Here is a 24206-nt window from a genome sequence, read left to right on the forward strand (position 1 = left end):
TTTCACTTTTGAAGGTGGTGACGTGTAACTTGTGTCTTGCTCCACCGTTTGGTAGCAGTACACGTACAGGGTACACGAATGCACTCGTCATAACCATTTCATAACAACACTGACAGCGTAGGAGCAGACAATATGGCAAAACAACCGGCAGGGACAGTACTATACGACTTGGTTCCTATGGAAAGAAGGCGTGACCACTGTAGAAATTGATCGGCGCTTGGTGGCAGTCTGTGTAGAACATGCGCCGTCACGGAAAACAGTTTACAACTGGGTGGAAGTTTAGAAAACAGGGTGCACATCGGTGGACAAGAGAACCAGTTCTGGAAGGAAAGTGACAGTGTCAATACCAGCCAACATTGCCCGGGTCGAACAGGCCATCCAAGGAAACAAATGCATCACATTTATGGAAATGAAGGCAGCCACGAGATTTAGCCGAAACACCCTGCAGCGGATCGTGCACAGTCACTTAGGGTAGGGGAAGGTCTCATCCACGTGGGTGCCTAAACTCTTGTCTACAGACTAAAAGCAGAGGCATGTGGACGTGTGCAGAGAACTTTTGCAACGCCATGGTCAAGATCCAGAAGACTTCATGGCTAGGCTTGTGATTGGTGATGAGTCATGGCTCCATTACCATGAGCCATAAACGAAGAAACAGTCGATGCAATGGAAGCACAGGGGCAGTCAACCTCCAAAGAAATGTCGAACAGTGATTATCAACTGTTCGGGAATATAAAGAAATCTCTGCGTGGTCGCCGTTTTGCGGATTTTGCAGAACTGGACACAGCTGTCAAGACATGGGTACGCAGCACTCCGAAATAATGGTTTCAGGAAGGTCTGGAGAGACTGACACATCAATGGCAAAGGTGCATACAAGGAGATTATGCTGAGAAGGTGGACGAAACAACTAATGTGTAATATACTTCATTTGGATAGAAAAAATAAAGTGTAAAACAATACAGTAGTCCTTCGTATTATTATTATTATTATTATTATTATTATTATTATTATTATTATTATTATTATTATTAAAGTCCCACATACACAGAAGTGCCTTAATCCCCACATATGTATGTTTGATTACATAAATTCTACAGATTATTTACAAATATATAGACTATTTTAAATTTACATATTTATACTAAGGAAGATAGGAACCGGCATAACAATGTGAAACTAATGCCATTATCGGATTGGAGCCGCATAGTTACCAAGCCACGTTTACAAGTTGAGAGCCCGTGGTGCCCACCTGTTAGTCACCCCTTACGACGCACAGATGTATTCTACAACCTCCCCCCAAGGGAAACGTGTTAAGAAGTATCGAGTTAAAGTCAATATAGAAATGATATTAGGGACGGTTATGTTTACTCTAAAGATTTTGAGAATATGGGCAAAGATAATTAGACTCATCTGCCCCCAAAATAACGATTCATTTATTCAATGTAGCAATTTTTAATGTATAGTCAGTACAGATTTTTAACAAACATTGCGAACAACGTATCCCTTAAATGCGCAAATTATTATTTATTTCAACCCTTTACTACACGAATTATAGGCCTATGTGTTGTATTGACTGTACAGTTGAAGCTGTACCGTAAAGTTACAGCAACAGGTTAAAGCAGCCACTATAAGAAGCTAGAAAATAGTACGATTCATATCTGAACCACTATACATTGTTGGGTTACATATGATGGTTTTTAATTCCAAAAGTAATACATTATTATTATCAGGAAAATATTTTTAAAAATATTTTTCAAGGTAATTATTTTGTATTTATTTGGATCAATCAAAATGTTAAAAGGTTTGAATGTTTTACGTACAGGTATATGCAATGCTGTACGATTACTACTATCACACTTCAATTTTAAGGATCTCCTTGCTCAAGGAATTCTCTGAGGTTAACGACATATTATTTGTTTTACCTTAACTGTTTAAAGTTTACACTTCACTCCAGCTGATTAGCAAGAAAAATCTTAAAATAAAATATTATTCACTATTTTATATTGTTACAAATAAAACTCCGCCTGTTTCATTACTGTATTTTATTTCAGGATGGCCTAATAAATGCACACACACATATGTAAACACAAACAATTCTAATCAGTTATGAATGGACACACTAATTACCAGCCTATTGACAAATCTCTCTTCTGTACACACACCCGGGAGTCCCGGCCGGCTGCTACCTGCGGAACGGCTATAATCCTTACTTTCACTTTCCCAAAGTCCAGTCACCTCCTACAGCCTCTGTGAGTAGACAGCTGGATTTCAACACTGGCTATACAACACACGACGACTGTTCGTTGGTTCGACTCCACATACAGTCCAGTACTTCACACAGTCCCATGCAGTGAACAACTAAACAGCTCAACAGTATTCAACAGCAGGACGATACTCACAACAGCGAACATTAGCACAGGTTCATTTATCCTCGCTGGCTCACGGTGATACTCAGTCCACAGAACCACACAGTACAGTCCTTCGTTCTGTCGCCTCCAGTTACACACTTACTGGTCTCTCCGACACCACAACAACAGTCCCTCGTTTAGACCTCGGTGGAACACTGGCGACAACCAACACCTCTGTCACCCTCAGTCCAGCCACGGAACCCCAACTCACTGAGTGTCACACTGACTCCCCCACGGAGCCCAACTCTGACTGACTGTCCGCCGCTAGCCTTCCTTTTTATAGCTCGCGTGATCTGATCCAGAAATTTCACGATGTTACTACAGGCAGAACATTCCCGTTAAATCTCCAGGGAACTCTGCCGGCCGCCGGGAACAATACACGGAAAGGCCGGCCCCATCCCACAGGCCGGCTGGAAGATTCAGGTCGTCTGAATCACCAGGTCCTTCCTGGAAGTACCGAAAGGAGCTACCACGGGGCTGGCAAGTAACAATATACAGTAAAAACGACCCATAAGAGAGTTCGTCTGCAAGATAGAAATAAATGCACACTTGTAAAATCGTAGAGCAGATATAACAAAGAAAGAAATTCTCCTTTGCACGTATGTAATGCTGTGCATTTAAGAGTTACTTGTCTTTGTGATTCTCAGCTGCAGAATACACCCGCCCTGTATGGTGCCAATCCACGCACGCAGCGTTGGTAGATACCGCTCTCAATGCAGGATCATCACAGGCTGCCTCAGACTAACACCAATTGGCAAACTACAGCGACCGTTAATTACAAGGAAAATTGCATCGCACCGGAAGGACACTAAGACCATTACAAATAAAAATTACACTATTTTTGGGTATATTCAAACACATGTCAGACTAAAATCTCGAAGAAGTCATTTCCCAAATCCAGGTCTTAACAAATGCTCACCAAGAACCAAAACAGATTTTATTAATTAATTTATTTATTTATTTATTTATTTATTTATTTATTTATTTATTTATTTATTTATTTATTTATTTATTTATTTATTTATTTATTTATTTATTTATTTATTTATTTAGTAATTTAGTAATTTATTTATTTATTAACATGGATATGGGCTTCGGTCTATCTGAAATTAGCGACATCAACTTTACGTAGGTCCTCCTCTGTGGTGTAGTGGTTAGTGTGTTTAGCTGCCATCCCCGGGGGCCAGGATTCGATTCCCGGCTCTGCTACGAATTTTAGAAAGTGATACGAAGGCTGGAACGGGGCCTCGGGAAGTCAACTGAGTAGAGGCGGGTTTGATTCCCACCTTAGCCATCTTCGTTGTTTTCCGTGGTTTCCCACTTCTCCTCCAGGCAAATGCCGGGATAGTACCTAACGTAAGTCCACGGCCGCTTCCTTCCTTCTTCCCTGTCTGTCCCCTCCGATCTTCCTATCCCCCCACAGGGCGTCTGTTCAGTTAAGCAGGTACTGGTCCTTCTCCACAGTTGTGTGACGTGTGCTGCGAGAGTTTATATATATTTGGCCTTCAAGAAGATGTTGCGTTACCTAAGACTGTCTTAAAATTTTATTGACGAAATTTGTCGACTTTTCTGGGACTTGCATAAGATTCGAGATGTTTCCTAACAAGCGTCCAATTAGACATTTTAATTTGATTGGGTTAGACTAATCGGAAGGTAACTCCTGGTCATTAATTTTGCTGTGGCATTTCCGGTTGCACTATCTGGCACGAGCTAACTTCGGGAAGCACGTCGCAGAGTGATGGGATTTCTGCATCATGTAGAGCAGACGGGTTGTCCGGGAGCTCTGGCTCTCTTGGGGTAAACAAATCTTAGATTTCCGAATGTAACTTTATTTTATTTTATTTCACCTTGTTTTTAATTTGTCACAGGAGTTGACCCGTCTATTTCTCTACCAATAATCAATTTACGATGGTGTAAAGAAATCTTACATCCGTCTTCATGTTGCCATGGAGCGAGCCTTTTATAACCTTTTTGCCTCAGTAGTTCTGTTTTTTTTTTCATTTTCTTTCGACCTGTATTTTTTTGGTGACGGTGGTCGCTTCACATTAATAGTATTTCACATGAAATTTTAGTACTGCCAAGATTGTAAGATTGCAACTTAATTCAGGATTTCCTTTTATATTTTTGTATTTTATGTGAAATGTAGAGTTCATCATTTCCCTTTTACTATAACTTCAGTGTCTCCTTTTCTATTTCGTATTGTCCGACTCGTTGGTTGAACGGTCAGCGTTCTGGCCTTCGGTTCAGAGGGTCCTGGGTTCGATTCTGGCCAGGGTCGGGGATTTTAACCTTAATTGGTTAATTCCAATGGCACGGGGGCTGGGTGTATGTGTTGTCTTCATCATCATTTCATCCCCATCATGACGCGCAGGTCGCCTACGGGAGTCGAATAGAAAGACCTGCACCTGGCGAGCCGAACCCGTCCTGGGATATCCCGGCACTAAAAGCCATACGACATTTCATTATTTCGTATTTGATGTTAACGGTAGTGCTCACTACTTACTTTTTACATTTTGTAATAAATATTTACGATAAGTAGCTACTAACTAAAATGTTCTTTGTTCGAAGTTTAGGCCACAAAAGTCCTTCGATTCACAACCTCGATGATTCCTTCCGCTTTCCACATCCTGCCGTTAGTTTCCGTGTATTTCACCTTGTTTAATTTTGATTTCATGATATGATGTTAACCGATTATAAATTTATTTAATGTATAAATTTACCGTAGCACGTGGTTTCGGTACCGGGAATCGAACCCGAGCTTCCTGTGTGAGAACCAGTTATCCTAGCCACTAGACCATAATTATATTATGTATCTGTACACCACTGAGCGTCACAAGAGGGCATTAAGAGGGGACAACCAAAGAAATCGCACTCCCCCTCTCATCTTCTAAACCCAAAAACATACCCATGATTCTATGCTTTTCCATGTAGCGAAGAATTTACGTACGATAGTTATTTATTTATTTATTTATTTATTTATTTATTTATTTATTTATTTATTTATTTATTTATTTATTTATTTATTTATTTATTTATTTATTTATTTATTTATTTATTTATTTATTTATTTATTTATTTGTGGTTCATGTTTGTGGGTTACTGTAGTCACGTCCTAGTTCGTGAACCATGGGCAACGGCTGAGTGGCCTAGTAAGTGGTCCTGAGAGTCGGGATACCAGTTGCTATGGAATGGGAGTGGGCATCTCGGACATATTCTGAGTCGTGGCCCTCCTTGTGCTCAGGCGGCTAGGACTATACAATTCACCGGTGGTCCATAACCCGTTAGAGGAGAGATCCTCACTTGGACTATGTGCAAGTAGGGTAGCATCCTGCTTCATGAATTTACCGAGCTCAGAACACTTTAAGCAAGCCTCGAACCTATAGGAGTAATGGAGTCCCACTCCCATTTGACAGGCGAGGGACTCCTTGGAAACAACTTGGCGAACGAAATGGAATTCGATGGGGAGCGATCAATATTAATGGGGCTTATGGAAGAAAGAAGGTAGAACTGTCTGAGTCAGCAAAGAGGATGCATCTGGATGTGCTAGGAGTAAGTGATATTCGGGTAAGGGAAGATAATGAGGAAGATATAGGAGATTATAAGGTGTACTTGACGGGTGTTAGAAAGGGAAGGGCAGAGTCTGGGGTAGGGCTCTTTGTCAGGAATACCATTGCACGCAACATAGTATCTGTTAGGCACGTAAATGAGCGAATGATGTGGGTAGATTTGTCAGTGGGAGGAATTAAGGCAAGAATTGTGTCCGTGTATTCACCATGTGAGGGTGCAGATGAGGATGAAGTTGACAAGTTTTATGAAGCATTGAGTGACATCGTGGTCAGGGTTAACAGCAAGGATAGAATAGTGCTAATGGGCGATTTCAATGCGAGAGTTGTGAATAGAACTGAAGGATACGAAAGGGTGATTGGTAAATGTGGGGAAGATATGGAAGCTAATGGGAATGGGAAGCGTTTGCTGGACTTCTATGCTAGTATGGGTTTAGCTGTTACGAATACATTCTCAAGCATAAGGCTATTCACCGCTACACATGGGAGGCTAGGGGTACCAGATCCATAATAGACTATATCTTAACAGACTTTGAATTCAGGAAATCTGTTAGGAATGTAAGAGTGTTTCGGGGATTTTTTCGATGATACAGACCACTATCTGATCTGTAGTGAACTAAGTATCTCTAGGCCTAGGGTAGAGAACGTGAAATCTGTCTGCAAACGAATAAGGGTAGAAAATCTCCAGGACGAGGAAATTAGACAGAAGTACATGGATATGATTAGTGAGAAGTTTCGAACAGTAGACAGTAAGCAGGTTCAGGATATAGAAAGTGAATGGGTGGCATACAGGGATGCTGTAGTAGAAACAGCAAGGGAATGCCTAGGAACAACTGTGTGTAAAGATGGGAAAAGGCGAACATCATGGTGGAATTATGAAGTGAGAGCAGCCTGTAAACGTAAAAAGAAGGCTTATCAGAAATGGCTCCAAACAAGGGCCGAGGCAGACAGGGATTTGTATGTAGATGAAAGAAACAGAGCGAAACAAATAGTTGTTGAATCCAAAAAGAAGTCATGGGAAGATTTTGGTAATAACCTGGAAAGGCTAGGTCAAACAGCAGGGAAACCTTTCTGGACAGTAATAAAAAATCTTAGGAAGGGTGGGAAAAAGGAAATGAACAGTGTTTTGAGTAATTCAGGTGAACTCATAATAGACCCCAGGAATCACTGGAGAGGTGGAGGGAATATTTTGAACATCTTCTCAATGTAAAAGGAAATCATCATGGTGTTGTTACAAACAGCGAAGCTCATGGGGAGGAGGAAAATGATGTTGGTGAAATTATGCTTGAGGAAGTGGAAAGGATAGTAAATAAACTCCATTGTCATAAGGCAGCAGGAATAGATGAAATTAGACCTGAAATGGTGAAGTATAGTGGGAAGGCAGGGATGAAATGGCTTCATAGAGTAGTCAAATTAGCGTGGAGTGTTGGTAAGGTACCTTCAGATTGGACAAAAGCAGTAATTTCACCTATCTACAAGCAAGGAAACAGGAAGGATTGCAACAACTATCGAGGTATCTCATTGATTAGTATACCAGGCAAAGTATTCACTGGCATCTTGGAAGGGAGGGTGCGATCAGTCGTTGAGAGGAAGTTGGATGAAAACCAGTGTGGTTTCAGACCAGAGAGAGGCTGTCAGGATCAGATTTTCAGTATGCGCCAGGTAATTGAAAAATGCTACGAGAGGAATAGGCAGTTGTGTTTATGTTTCGTAGATCTAGAGAAAGCATATGACAGGGTACCGAGGGAAAAGATGTTCGCCATACTGTGGGACTATGGAATTAAATGTAGATTATTAAAATCAATCAAAAGGCATTTATGTTGACAATTGGGCTTCAGTGAGAATTGATGGTAGAATGAGTTCTTGGTTCAGGGTAGTTACAGGAGTTAGACAAGGCTGTAATCTTTCACCTTTGCTGCTCATAGTTTACATGGATCATCTGCTGAAAGGTATAAAATGGCAGGGAGGGATTCAGTTAGTTGGAAATGTAGTAAGCAGTTTGGCTTATGCTGACGACTTGGTCTTAATGGCAGACTGTGCCGAAAGCCTGCAGTCTAATATCTTGGAACTTGAAAATAGGTGCAATGAGTATGGTATGAAAATTAGCCTATCGAAGTCTAAATTGATGTCAGTAGGTAAGAAATTCAACAGAATTGAATGTCAGATTGGTGATACAAAGCTAGAACAGGTCGATAATTTCAAGTATTTAGGTTGTGTGTTCTCCCAGGATGGTAATATAGTAAGTGAGATTGAATCGAGGTGTAGTAAAGCTAATGCAGTGAGCTCGCAGTTGCGATTAGCAGTATTCTGTAAGAAGGAAGTCAGCTCCCAGACGAAACTATCTTTACATCGGTCTGTTTTCAGACCAACTTTGCTTTACGGGAGCGAAAGCTGGGTGGACTCAGCATATCTTAGTCATAAGTTAGAAGTAACAGACATGAATGTAGCAAGAATGATTGCTGGTACAAACAGGTGGGAACAATGGCAGGAGGGTACTCAAAATGAGGAGACAAAGGCTAATTTAGGAATGAACTCGATGGATGAAGCTGTACGCATAAACCGGCTTCGGTGGTGGGGTCATGTGAGACGAATGGAGGATGATAGGTTACCTAGGAGAATAATGGACTCTGTTATGGAGGGTAAGAGAAGTAGAGGGAGACCAAGACAACGATGGTTAGACTCGGTTTCTAACGATTTAAAGATAAGAGGTATAGAACTAAATGAGGCCACAACACTAGTTGCAAATCGAGGATTGTGGCGACGTTTAGTAAATTATCAGAGGCTTGCAGACTGAACGCTGAAAGGCATAATAGTCTATAATGATAATGTATTTATTTATTTATTTATTTATTTATTTATTTATTTATTTATTTATTTATTTATTTATTTATTTGTTTATTTATTTATTTATTTATTTATTTATTTATTTATTTATTTATTTATTTATTTGGAAACAGAAGCAGCATAGCGCCAAGCTACGAATATCCATAATAAAGTTCTTACATACCGTTACATTCATGTTCATAAAAAAGGAACACCTTGAAAGACTAGAGATATGAAGTTCATATTTACAGGACATGTTCACTAGTATGTTCTGAAGAAACAATTAGAATTTCGGTCACTTACGTCCAGCATGTGTCTTGTTGCCTGAGTCCTCCATGGGCACACATAAATTGTTCCATGCGTGATGGCGTCGAAGCGTCTAAGGCGCGAATGGCGTCCTGGGGTATAACCATCCATGCTGCATTCACCTGGTTCCACAGTTCGTCTTTGGTGGTTAGCACTGGGTCACAGCTCCACACCCGTCGTTTCACCATATCCCACACATTTTCGATTAACGACAAGTCCGGTGATCGGGTGGGCCCGGGCAAAAGTCTGACATCATATGACAACAAGAAGGCACGTGTTCGTGTAGCAACATGTGGTCACGCATTCTCCTGCTGAAATATGGCGTCTGGGATGTTGTGCAGAAATCATATGGCTACGGGTCGCAGGATGTCATTCACGTAGGTCAAACTTGTCACAGTGCCCTGGGTACGCACCTATTGTGATTTGTGGTTGTACCCAACAGCATCCCACACCATAAAGCCTTGAGTTGGCGCTGTATGACTTGTGCGAATTCACTCAATGTGATGCCCCTCCCCCGGTCTGGTGCGAACCAAAATGCGGCCATCATTTTCTAATAAACAGAACCTGAATTCGTCCAAAACACTATCTGCTGCCATTCCTGTCCCCAATGACGTCGTTCAATACACCATTGCAGTCAAACATGTTTTACACATTAGTCAAAGGTAGGCGGAGAAGTGGACGACGCGCCGGTAACCCAGGACGTAATAAACGGCGACGGACTGTCACTAATGATAGTGTACGATGTGTTACACTGTACCACTGTTGCGCCAGAGCCGAAGAGGACGCAGATCTGTGCTGCAATGCCTTTCGGTTGAGGTGCCGATCTTCCCGGGGGGGAAGGGGGTCTGGGTGATACGACGAGACTCATCTGATCGTGTTCTACGGCCTTCTGTGAACCATTCTGTACACACCTATTGTACTGCCGACACACTTCGTCACACACGAGCAGCAATTTCTCGGATGGATGCATCACGTTCACTCATACCGGTAATGCGCCCTCTTTCAAACTCACTAATTTGGCGGTACGGTTCTTGCAAACGTCTGCGAGGCATCCTGCACGTCTGCTCAAGTCAAACTGATCCATTACATTCGGTTTATAGCGACAACGAGAGCCGCGAGCAGATTATACCAGTCCCGTGGTGGTGCGACGAGATATCGATGCGGACATTGACCTGAGGGCCGACATGGTTCAAATGCTAATCGTTTCTTCTGAACATACTAATGCACACATCTTGTAAATATGAACTTCCTACCTCTAGTCCTTCAAGATGTTCTGGTTTCTATGAACATGAGTGTATAATAGTTACAACAATTAATCTAAAATGAGATATATACAAAATATTTACAAAGTGCAATGGAGCATCAAATCTACTGAACTTTCTGCGCATAATTGTTACCAGAAGAACAACTCCCACAGGTCATGATCGTGGTTGGAAAAATTAGAGACCTCTAAACAGGCTTCGAATAGGACTGGAAAGGTGTAGATTAAATATGCAGTAATAGGGATATCTGGGACATGATACCGCACTATGTGCATGTCGAGAAACCGAGACAAGGAACGATCTTACGCAATGTCCTTTGGCTCCTGTAACCTGTACCCAGGAAAATTTAATCCATGGTACGAGCGAGGCTTTGCAAGCACCGCAGTTCGGTATCGCTCTTAGATTGTATTATACGTTATATTGTTATCTACACAAATAAAATCGTGACAATAGTGTCTCTGTACATTGACTATTTTGGCGAAGTTTTCGCACAATTATCCGTTTCAGGTGTAGTAATGACCATCTGCATACTTTTTTGTATTGGTGTTTGTTTGTTTGTTTGGCTGTCTGTTCTTCTTAATTCTTATACCTTCAAAACTATTGGATATATTTCTATCAAACTTGATATTTAGAATCCACCTGTCCTTGGGTAGCTTTTAGGGCCAATAATATTTCTGAACCCCCAAGTTTACTGGTGGTTTATACGAAACCGAAGCCATGATCTTGCACTCCCACAAACTATACACAATCAAACTTCATGGAAATCTACCTGCCTTAATGTAAATCAAATTCTGAAATGTTTTCTCGTGTGTATGACTTCGATAGGAGGAATTTATTTGCTAGTAGCTTAACGTCGCACCGACACAGATAGGTCTTATGGAGACGATGGGATAGGAAAGGCCTAGAAGTTGGAAGGAAGCGACCGTGGCCTTAATTGATTGGTGTGAAAATGGGAAACAACGGAAACCATATCCAGTGCTGCCAACAGTGGTATTCGAACCCACTATCTCCCGGGTGCAAGCTCACAGCTGCGCGCCCCTAACCGCACAGCCAACTCGCCCGGTAGGAGGATTAATAAGGGAGATATCATTAACAGGCGTGCTCAGTCCGCCGGGAAGGACGCAGGTTCGAATCCCCGTCAGGAAGTCGTAAAATTTAAGAAACGAGATTTCCACTTCCGGAGGTGCACATGGCCCTAAGGTTCACTCAACCTACACCAAAAATAAGTACCAGGTTAATTCCTTGGGGCAAAGGCGGCCGGGCGTAGAGCTAACCACTCAACCCTACCAAGGCCTTCATGGCCTGTACGGAGGTGACTTCGCTTTTTGCTTTTTCTGAACTAATGGCTCAAGCAAGACGTAATTATCAGACGTGTTATGATCGAGGCCATCAAAGGAATACCCTTATTTCGCAACGGATTTTTGTTTGTCCAACCCTTGTTCCGTTTCCCTACGGGGTCGGGCATAAGGTGAAATGAATCTGTCGTGGCCGGTTTTTATAACCGGATGCCCTTCCTGACGTCAACCTCATCAGAGGAGTTAATGAGATAAAACGAATGATGTGATATATGATAGTAGGAAGGAAGAGGGTGAAACCCAGTGCCGGCACATATCCTACTCCTGTCGAATAGCATCAAAGGGTCTCGCAACGGCTTCGTGATTTTGAAAAAAAATAGGAACTTCTGCTTTAAAAATTATATAAAAGCCAGCCTTGTAGCCATGATCGTTAAGGCATTGAGTCTCTATGGTCTGACACCGTGGTTAGCCGGTTCGATTTCCAATGGTTGAAAAAAAAGTCACTATCAGAATGTTGGCCGGCAGGGTAGGGGATATGGTGGTATAAAATTTATAATCTGATTATAAATCACTGGATTAAATTCCAAATCCTCTCCACAGTGCTCATATGGAGTGAGGATATGTGGCGCTGTTGATGGTGATTCGTCCGTCGGGTGGGGACGTAAAGCTTTAGGCATACCCCTTGGTGTTATTCGACAGGAGTTTACCCTCTCTCCACCTCATTATCATCACCCCACATCCAGACGTGCAGGTCGCCTCCCAAGTGAGCCAAATAGAAAAACCTGCACCAGGCGATCCGAACATGTCCTCGGACACTCGCGGCACTAAAAGCCGTACGATAAATAAATTATTAATTGCTCAACCCTAATTTATATTTCTAATTGGGAATAATTAATTAAGTTCACATATGCAAGCGTATGCCAAGTAAGAGATCGGAAAATGAAGAGGTGAATACAGGGAGGAATGTGAGAATTAGAGAGCGGTAAGTGAGCGGCTTATCGGCACGCCACAGCCGCTACTCAGTTTCCTCACAATGCCATCTTTATCCCAGCGCTTGCACTTTCCTATCCCCTCAGCAGCTGCCGTGTTCTAAGAACTAAAGTTCATATCACTTAATATAACCATAGACAATAATCTTAGAAAATCAGTCTTCGAGTTACTATTATTGATTCGTGTCAGGATTCTTATGATTAAAATCAAAGAGTCGTATTAGCATACAGATCCAATGCACCAAATGCAGTAATGCAGATTGTATGTTAAATTATTCTAACACACTTTATAGATTAATAACGTACACCTAAGTACAGAGGTGTGAAAATTATTAGACTCAACACTAATCTTTCAACATTGCAATAGCCGTATTACCTGTTACTTACCTGGCCATAAAAATGTTTGTTTTGCAGTAGAATCATTTATATGTATTACTTGTCTGTTTAAGGGGCTGCCTGGCCGAGGCGGTAAAGGCGTGCTCGGTTCGCCCGGAAGGACGTGGGTTCGAATCCCGTCAGAAAGTCGTAAAATTTAAGAAACGAGATTTCCACTTCCGGGGGTGCATATGGCCCTGAGGTTCACTCAGCCTACACTAAAAATGAGTACCAGGTTAATTCCTGGGGTAAAAGCGGCCGGGCGTAGAGCCAAACACTCTACCCCCATCACGTGCCGGGGTTTATAATGGTGGAAGGCTTTACCTTCCACTCGTCCAAGGGCCTCCATGGCCTGTACGGAGGTGACTTTGCTTTTGCTTTGTCTGTTTAAAGTAAATAATAGAACACAAGTTATATTTTCCTTCAATTACATCGGTTACAATATTATAGTCATTAGACTCCTCTACCAATATTAAATTCCAATGTTGAGAATTTTTAATTTCATCTCTTTTGAATGTAATTAGATAAAATGGAATATGAAGTGGTTCTGTGATATTTTGCTTTACTTGAACAATGGAAACATTCACTGTGCACTGTCCAAATTCTTTGAAACTGATATAAGATTAGCAATAGATCAAACAGAAATATTTAATCTCAAAAATTTTAATTCTTCCTTAATCCGTTTTTTTCTTTCCAGGGTGGGTTTTTCCTCGGAGTCAGCAAGGGATCCCTACCTCTACCACCTCAACGGCAATGTTCTGGAGCGTCAGACTATGGGTTGGGATACAACTGTAGAGGAGGACCAGTACCTCGCCCAGGCGGCCTCACCTGCTATGCTGAACAGGGTCCTTGTGAGGGTTGGGAAGATCGGAAGGGATAGACAAGGAAAAAGGAAGGAAGCGGCCATGGCCTTAAGTTAGGTACCTTCCCAGCATTTGCCTGGAGAAGTGGGAAAACCACTTCGAAGATGGCTGAGGTGCAAATCAAACTCCCCTCTACTCAGTTGACTTCCCGAGGCTGAGTGGATCCCGTTCCAGCCGTCGTGATCAAACGTCGTGCCAGAGCCGGGAATCGAACCCGGGCCTCCGGGGGTGGCAGCTAACCACATTAACCACTACACCACAGATGCGGACAAAAAAAATACTAATAATGCAGTATTCCATAATGTTTAATAAATCGGAGTTGCATGGAACAAATTAGAAAGATAAGAGAGGGCAAAAACTTAAACTAACGCAATTTAATTTTTGTCTTCTTTGAGTTTAATAACTTCACACCTTTGTATGTCCTTTCAAATGCTAACACCCCCTCTGGGTAGGGGTCCGCAGACGAAGAGTACACCCGCGGAATCCCCCGACTGTCGTAAGTGGCAACTGAAACGGGCGACCAAGGGATGATACTTTTGGAACCATGAGAAAATCTGTGATTAGTACCATTATGCGATGAGAAACGTGAGTCGACTTTACTTGCGATTAATACTACTACATGTGCCTGGTTTTGTTCCCTCTCAGAGCAATAATCACTATTACCAGAGGATCTCGTATCCCTACTGCCTCCAGCTGGGTCTGTGATTATTACCATGCGGGGGGGGGGGAGTTTACTATGGGAGTAGTACTATTAGATGAATAACACCATGGGTCTGTATTGCCTGTAGGCGGTGCCATAATGTGTGATACACCGTGCGTCTACATTGCCTATGATGAGTACTACTATGTGAGCAACACCATGAGTATACATGGCCCGTGATTAGTACCTCTTTGTGAGGAACACTATGGGTCTACGTTGCTTGTGAGTAGTAACCTTATGCGAGGAACACCATGGATCTGTGTTCCTTGTGAGTAGTACCCTTATGTGAGGAACACCATGCATCTGTGTTCCTTGTGAGTAGTACCCTTATGTGAGGAACACCATGGATCTGTGTTGCTTGTGAGTAGTACCCTTATGTGAGGAACACCGTGGATCTATGTTCCTTGTGAACAGTACCCTTATGTGAGGAAACTCATGGGTCTGCGTTGCGTGTGAGTAGTACCCTTATGCGAGGAACACCATGGATCTGTGTTCCTTGTGAGTAGTACCCTTATGTGAGGAACACCATGCATCTGTGTTCCTTGTGAGTAGTACCCTTATGTGAGGAACACCATGGATCTGTGTTGCTTGTGAGGAGTACCCTTATGTGAGGAACACCGTGGATCTATGTTCCTTGTGAACAGTACCCTTATGTGAGGAAACTCATGGGTCTGCGTTGCGTGTGAGTAGTACCCTTATGTGAGGAACATCATGGATCTGTGTTCCTTGTGAGTAGTACCCTTATGTGAGAAACACTATGGATCAGTGTTGCTTGTGAGTAGTACCCTTGTGTGAGGAACACCATAGGTCCGTATTGCCTTTGGGTAGTGCCGTTATGTTACATACCCTTTTGGGTCTACATTACCTGTGATTAGTAGTACTATAGGAGAAACACCATGGTTCTGCTTTACTAGTGATTAGCACTATTATGATGGGTCGCTGACCTGGATTTTGGACCTCGTTGGACAACAAACATCATCCCAGATTATAAGGCATTGTGAATATGGTCAACTGATTGTTTTGGATTCATGGTCACTTTTTCATCATCATTCGTTTTAGACTCTAGTCAGTGGATGAAATTAACGATTTAATTATCGTTTTATTTCGTTGCCCTTGTATCATTAGGGGCCAATCCACTAGCTGTTAGGCCCCTTCAAACAACAAACAACAAACACCATGGCTCAAAAATTCGAAATGTGCACGTGTAAAAAATATAATATGTTAAGTAATCTGTAAGATTACATTATATAGTACTGCCATGTCATAATTTTATTTAGTTGGTGTTTAGTTTTCGAGTCTCTGAGAGCTTGGTAAACCTGGGTAGTTGACAGTATGAAATTCATGTAGAGTAGCTAGCTATGAATTCATTTTAACCGGTATGGTGTTTCATGTACAGGGGCTACCTGGCCGAGGCGGTAAAGGCGTGCTTGGTTCGCCCGGAAGGACTTGGGTTCGAATCCCCGTCAGGAAGTCGTAAAATTTAAGAAACGAGAAACGACTTCCGGAGGTGCATATGGCCCTGAGGTTCACTCAGCCTACACCAAAAATGAGTACCAGGGTAATTCCTGGGGGCAAAGGCGGCCGGGCGTAGAGCTAACCAATCTACCCCGTCACGTGCCGAGGTTAACAATGGTAGAAGCCTTTATCTTCCACTCCTCCAAGGCCCTTCAAGGCCTGTACGGAGGTGACTTTGCTTTCCTTTTTGGTGTTTCATGTACACACAATCACACAAAACTTTGACTCTGTGGATCACGCACTTCATATACACTGACTGACAGAGCAAATGCAACACCAAGAAGGAGTGGTCAGAACTTTATGCCAATTGCAGGGTAGACTGACGTCACTGAGGTATGCTCATGATGTGAAATGCGCCGCTGTGCTGCGCACGTAGCGAACGATAAATGGGACACGGCGTTGGCGAATGGCCCACTTCGTACCGTAATTTCTCAGCCGACAGTCATTGTAGAACGTGTTGTCGTGTGCCACAGGACACGTGTATAGCTAAGAATGCCAGGCCGCCGTCAACGGAGGCATTTCCAGCAGACAGACGACTTTACGAGGGGTATGGTGATCGGGCTGAGAAGGGCAGGTTGGTCGCTTCGTCAAATCGCAGCCAATACCCATAGGGATGTGTCCACGGTGCAGCGCCTGTGGCGAAGATGGTTGGCGCAGGGACATGTGGCACGTGCGAGGGGTCCAGGCGCAGCCCGAGTGACGTCAGCACGCGAGGATCGGCGCATCCGCCGCCAAGCGGGGGCAGCCCCGCACGCCACGTCAACCGCCATTCTTCAGCATGTTCAAGACACCCTGGCTGTTCCAATATCGACCAGAACAATTTCCCGTCGATTGGTTGAAGGAGGCCTGCACTCCCGGCGTCCGCTCAGAAGACTACCATTGACTCCACAGCATAGACGTGCACGCCTGGCATGGTGCCGGGCTAGAGCGATAGAGCGACTTGGATGAGGGAATGGCGGAAGGTCGTGTTCTCCGATGAGTCACGCTTCTGTTCTGTCAGTGATAGTCACCGCAGACGAGTGTGGCGTCGGCGTGGAGAAAGGTCAAATCCGGCAGTAACTGTGGAGCGCCCTACCGCTAGACAACGCGGCATCATGGTTTGGGGCGCTATTGCGTATGATTCCACGTCACCTCTAGTGCGTATTCAAGGCACGTTAAATGCCCACCGCTACGTGCAGCATGTGCTGCGGCCGGTGCAGGGGCTGCCCAATGCTCTGTTTCAGCAGGATAATGCCCGCCCACACACTGCTCGCATCTCCCAACAGGCTCTACGAGGTGTACAGATGCTTCCGTGGCCAGCGTACTCTCCGGATCTCTCACCAATCGAACACGTGCGGGATCTCATTGGACGCCGTTTGCAAACTCTGCCCCAGCCTCGTACGGACGACCAACTGTGCCAAATGGTTGACAGAGAATGGAGAACCATCCCTCAGGACACCATCCGCACTCTTATTGACTCTGTACCTCGACGTGTTTCTGCGTGCATCGCCGCTCGCGGTGGTCCTACATCCTACTGAGTCGATGCCGTGCGCATTGTGTAACCTGCATATCGGTTTGAAATAAACATCAATTATTCGTCCGTGCCGTCTCTGTTTTTTTCCCAACTTTCATCCCGTTCGAACCACTCCTCCTTGGTGTTGCATTTGCTCTGTCAGTCAGTGTACATAAGCTCACTGCCAGATTTCATACTCATGGCCCCATCTTGTCACTGATAACTAGTTTCCTCTCCGGAAGAAAACAAAAAGTGGTGCTCCCTGAATATGCCTCATCATGGATATCTGTGTTATCAGGTGTATTTCAGGGCCGTATGCTTTTATCCCTACTCTTCTTTCTCTACATCTATGACAATTCTTTGCACCCAAAACAGTCAGTGTTCCCTCCTTTTGTACGCCGATGACCAGAAAATCCTAAGACTCTACGCCTGACGATTGTGATGAATTTACAGACAGTTCTCAATTCGTGTAGTGACTAGTTTAAGGAATAGAATCTCTCTCCCAATGTTAAGAAGTGTAACACAATATTCTTTCATTGTTAAAGCAAGGAATGAACACCGCCTATACCATCCAGAGATATACACTGCAATCGGCTTCTCAGGTAAGAGACCTAGGAGTTTTAATCGATTATAAACTGACCTAGGCATTCCTTACAGGTTCACTGATATTAATGATATTAATGCCTTAAATTATATTTTGTCTCCTATTTTCTCCCCATTATTGACTTTTGTTCCCCTGTTTGGTTCTCATCTGCAGAGTAACTAAGTAGTACGTGTAACTTTTTCACTTTCATTGACTCGCAATCTTGTTTTTAAGAACACAACTAAATGTAACATCTTGAACTACCTGGATATACTTGATCTGAGAAGCTGTTTACAGTTCTCCGATCTATACTACCTTCATAAAATAATAATAATAATAATAATAATAATAATAATAATAATAATAATAATAATAATAATAATAATAATAATGTTATTTGTTTTACGTCCCACTAACTACTTTTTAAGGTCTTCGGAGACGCCGAGGTGCCAGAATTTAGTCCCGCAGGAGTTCTTTAACGTGCCAGTAAATCTACCGACACGGGGCTGTCGTATTCGAGCACCTTCAAATACCACCGGACTGAGCCAGGATCGAACCTGCCAAGTTGGGGTTAGAAGGCCAGCGCCTTAACCTCTGAGCCACTCAGCCCGGCCATAAAATAATAAATGGCTATACCAAATACAACATACCTCCCTCTAGACGCCCCCCCCCCCAGCCCAAAACGCAACCGATATACTCATCATGTGCCCTCTCCGCGCCTAACCCTACAACAACGCTCTATCTTCCACACTCTTCCTACTCTTGGTAACTCACTACCCGATACTGACATGCTTTGCAGCCTTCAAACACAAACTTAGATTCTCTTGAAGCCCTCTTCTGGTTTCCATTTCTTCCGTCCTTCTAACCCATGGTGTTTCTTCTTGCTAACTCTGTAATAAACCCTTGCCAGTTACCGTTGCCATTCATGTTACATTGTTATTGTTTTTAATTTTCATATGATACTAAATATTATTGTTAATGCCGATATTATTATATTTAGGTATACTGGAATTGCGTGTTGTACTCCCGCTGTTGTTATTGGGTAGTTATGTTTTAACATTACTTTATCATCACTTGTAGCGTTAAGCAAGTAGTAAGGTCTAAGCACTAGAAATAGTATTTGTATATGATGCTGGATTTAGAATATTAAACGAAATTTCTTGTAATATTGTATTTCCATGAAATTGCTTGTTGTACTCTCATCGTTGTAGTTTTTTTGTTGTAGTTAGATTGAATTTTTTAACTTTACTTTATTATCACACTACTGTAAGCGACCATTGCCACCGGGATATTTCCCAATTGCGATGTATTTGCTAATAATAATAATAATAATAATAATAATAATAATAATAATAATAATAATAATAATAATAATAATAATAATAATATTTAAATTTGTTATATTATTAGTGCAAAATGCCGGCCCCGTGGTGTAGAGGTAGCGTTCCTACCTCTTACCCGGGGGACCCGAGTTCAATTCCCGGCCAGGTCAGGGAGTTTTACCTGGATCTGAGAGCTGGTTCGAGGTCCACTCAGCGGACGTGTTTAGAATTGAGCAGCTATCTGACGGTGAGATAGCAACCCCGGACTAGAAAGCCAACAATAAAGGCCGAGAGGATTCGTCGTGCTGACCACACGGCACCTCGTAATCTGCTGGCCTTCGGGCTGAGCAGCGGACGCTTGATAGGCCAAGGCCCTTCAAGGGCTGTAGTGCCATGGGTTTTCTTAGTGCAAAATGGTCCTCCATCGGCTGTATCTAATAAATAGTTAAATAAATAAAATAAATAAATAAACTGACCAGCAAAGAAATATTTAATGTTACAAATTCTCGAAACGTGATCATCTTCGTAAGCTGTGGATTCCGATGACCGAAGAGATTATATTTGTAATCCTGCCACCTGAACAATATGTTTAACCAAAAGGATTTTGGAAGACAGCCAGTTTTCGTGCGGCTGAGTGCATCTTCATTATTTCACCTGATGCTGTTCGCCGCTTGACTACGACAGTGCTAAGGAAGACGTTGTGTGTGCTGAAGTCCCGAACAATCAGTTGCCAAGTGTTTGCCGACTCATAAATAAATGACTGATTGAAATTCTTGAGGGTTCGCAGGCGGCCTTGTCCCACGCTGATGCTCTTTTCAATTATTAATTGCTCTCTTTATGTGCAGAGCGCAGCATTGCCTCTTCAGCACCATCTCGCTCGGTAGGTTATCCGCGCCGTCGTACGGAACTATGGGAGCGTTTGTTGTAAGAAGAAGAGAAGGAGACAAGAAGGAAATGTAAAGGCAGGGTAGAGAAGAAGGGTTTTAATCCAAAGTTTAATTATCTTCCTGTGTTATAATTTAAAACGAGACTGGCTGGGTTGCCTGTTGGTTACATTGCGCTCATAATGTGTAGTTAATATCAGTCGTAGCAACTTTTGTTAAGCTCGTACAGGCAAAGGAACTCCAAGTCATATTCCAGGGACCTCATCATTACATCTCAAGACATCTTTAATAACAGCATTTGTTTCCTTCTATGGCCACAGCCGCTAATATTCCTCACATGGTAGAGCAAGTTGTAAGCAGAAAATTGTACAGTGATAGGTATGAGGTCTGAATCCGGTTAAGAGCATATATAAGTACATCTGAGAAAATGAGGGCAAAAATAGTGATTTTCCACCACTTTACTGTGGTGTTCACAGACATGTCCCCCTTAGTCAAGAAGGAGTGACCACATAGAGTAAGTTGTTTTACGTCGCACCGACACAGATAGGTCTTATGGCGACGATGGGACAGGAAAGGGCTAGGGGTGGGGAGGAAGCGGCCATGGCCTTAATTAAGGTACAGCCCCAGCATTTGCCTGGTGTGAAAATGGGAAAAAACGGACAACCATCTTCAGGTCTTCCGACAGTGGGGTTCGAACCCACTATCTCCCAAATAGTGGACACTGGTCGCACTTAAGCGACTGCAGCTATCCAGCTCGGTACGACAGGTTTCGGCAGCCAGCACGTTTCCTATCCTCGCTGCTACATGGGGGCTGCATTCTTGACCCGGTCGAATGACTGGAAACAGGCTGTGGATTTTCATTACAATACCCAATGTACATCTTGTACTGATGTGGAAATATATCTCAATCGTAATGCTAACAAACTATTGGCGATGGTGGTAGCCCTTGTCGTGATTGCTTTTATAAGTTTAAAACTACAAGGTCACTAGACCCTGATCATCAGGAAGATAATGAAAATGACTATCACAGTGAGAATAAAAACCTAAAGGAACGATCTCCACAAGAAGGATGGAAAAAGTTGGCGGAGGTAATGTCACTTTAAAGGCGTGAAAACGCTTTAAAATGAAATCTTTTTATTTCTTCATTCCTGTAATTCTGTATTACATCGTATATTTTCTTTGGTTTAATGAAAAATATCTATTAAACATGTATGAAATATAGGGTGATGATGTGAGACGTAGGAGACATAGTGTTTAGCGATTCCACGAAAGATTCTAGCAAGTATTAAACCATTATTACATTCGATCGCTGCACACTCAATTTTGATCTTGTAGAGCTGATTAACGAACTTGTTAATAAAAGTTACAGATCTCTTCACATCGTTCTGAGAGTATTTAGGGGTTTCAGTAACGATGTAAATGAGAGAGCATGTAAGTCTTTAGTACGACCACAATTAGAGCATGGTACCTGTGTATGGGATCTACACCAGGACTATTCGATACGAGATCTGGAAAAGATTCAAAGGAAAGCAACATGATTTTTCTGGGTGATTTCCCACAAAGAAGTAGTGTTATGAAAACGTTGCTAAATACGAGCTGAAAGGACTTGGGAGTAAGGAGACGAGATGCTCGAATATATGGTATGTTTCGAGCTTACAGTGGAGATTTAGCGTGGAATGATATTAGTAGACGAATAAGCTTGAGCGAAGCTTATAAAGGTCGACCTCGCGGTATAGGGGTAGTCTGCCTGCCTCTTACTCGGAGGGCCCGGGTTCGATTCCAGGCCAGGTCAGATAATTTTACCTCATCTGAGGGCTAGTTAGAGGTCCACTCAGCCTACGTGATTACAATTGGGAGCTATCTGACGATGAGATAGCGACCCCGGTCTAAAAAGCCCAGAATAACGGCCGAGAGGATCCGTCGTGCAGACCACACGACACTTCGTAATCTGCAGGCCTTCGGGCTGAGCAGCGGTTGCTTGGTAGGCCATGGCCCTTCGGGGCTGTTGCGCCGTATGGGGGGGGGGAAGCTTATACAGGCACGAAAGATAAAGTTGAATTCAAGAGGACAAATGCGGGAAAATGATCTATAGGATGAGGAGTAAGGGATTGGCATAAATTATCAAGGGAAATGGTAGATAAAATTCCACGTTCTTTGAAAAACGTTTAAGGAATAGGTAGGTAAACAACTGATAGGAAAATATGCCACTTGGGTGACAGCCCTAAATGTAGATCATTGATAACTAATTGTTTCACTGATGATTGTTTTCGCAATGTAGTCGCCTTATCAATGGTGGAGTAATAGAACTTCTTTGCTTGCTTTGCTATGGTTTAAAGTGGGATATTATAAAACTCTTTGTCGAAAATGCAACAAGATTATTTTTAACAAAGAGACGTCTATCTCGAACGACTTAACCAATTGAAATGTTTTTAAATTGATATTGTAGAGTATTATATAGGCTTCCCAGAGACTCTTTGGTTTTTGAAATCGAATAGACGACTCCGATGTTATAACGCATACCCTCTAGCGAGGTACTGAAAAGGTGGGATCTCATTTGGCGGGCATCTTCTTTTGACAGGTGATATCAGAGGAATTACCTTTTTGTGTAAAATGAAGTTCAAGAGTTCCTATTTGCAACGATATAATTATAACGACGATGCCATTAATATATACGGTGATAACAGCGTTGCAAAGTAGCGTCACGTTTTGTGACTGGCGTTTCAGCGCTAGTACACGCCCAGCGTCGGAGCGAAAGAAAGATGTTTCCATGTCAAAAGGAACCACAAAATGTTTGGTGAATGGATTCAATACATAATATCGCCGAGGCAGAAGAAAACAAAATGTGATTATGATCATCTACCAATGCAACAAATAACATTGCACTGCCTGACAATTGTTGTTAGTTGAGATATGCTCTGCTCCTTCTGCTGTACACCATCCCCGCTAGATGTCACTACTGTCGCAATTACAAAAACTACTGTACTACAATCAGCAATTTCGTAGACGGGTGCCTACAACGTAAGCAACACAGTGTACACTTACGTACTGCAGTCAATAAGTTCGTGGTCTAGCGCCTACAATGTAGGCTATATAGCGTAAAATTGCGAACTACTGGCGATTAGTTCTTGGACTGACACCTACAGTCAAAGTACCACCTAGTCTCTTGACGTGAATTTTCCCAACTCATTCCCGTCGTAGTGATACGGCAGATTTCGCCTTCATCATATCACAGGTTTCGCTAGTGGATTTGCCTAATTTTTGGCAGAACTTGAAATATGATCATTGTTCAGACTAGGACATTCTAAAGTTCCACAGTTCTCACTGAACTATTCATGAGGGAGACCACAGTCTACTTACTCTGTATGTACGCAACTACTTCCTGCTGGAACTGGTGAAGAGCTGTCACAGCACTATCATGTGGTGCAACCAATCTGCTGTAGTGTACCACAGTGACACTAGGTGGCCATTCCAGGAATTTATTGACTCTACTACGTATAAATCATGTTCTAATCACATTCTTTAAAATATAGCCTGCATTTCTCTTTAACTTATAATTTTAGAGATGAGTTCCAGCATCTAAAATTCTTTCAAAATGTATGAACACATAATTTCTGAAAAACTTACTGAGTCCAATGGAAGAATCGGAGGAGGCGGGCCACGCAACTACCGCGCAGGATATAAGAACGCACGACTGGGATGAATTATGGATGCCTGTACTCTGCCTTTTCATTTCTCTCAGCACTCTCAAAGGAGAAGCAGCTTTGCTATTCATATCTTACACTTAGAGCCTCAAAGAACACGTTCTAATTTCTTTGTGCATGCGCGGAAT

This window comes from Anabrus simplex, chromosome 1, assembly GCF_040414725.1.
Source record: "Anabrus simplex isolate iqAnaSimp1 chromosome 1, ASM4041472v1, whole genome shotgun sequence".
NCBI classification, from domain to species: Eukaryota; Metazoa; Arthropoda; class Insecta; order Orthoptera; family Tettigoniidae; genus Anabrus; species Anabrus simplex.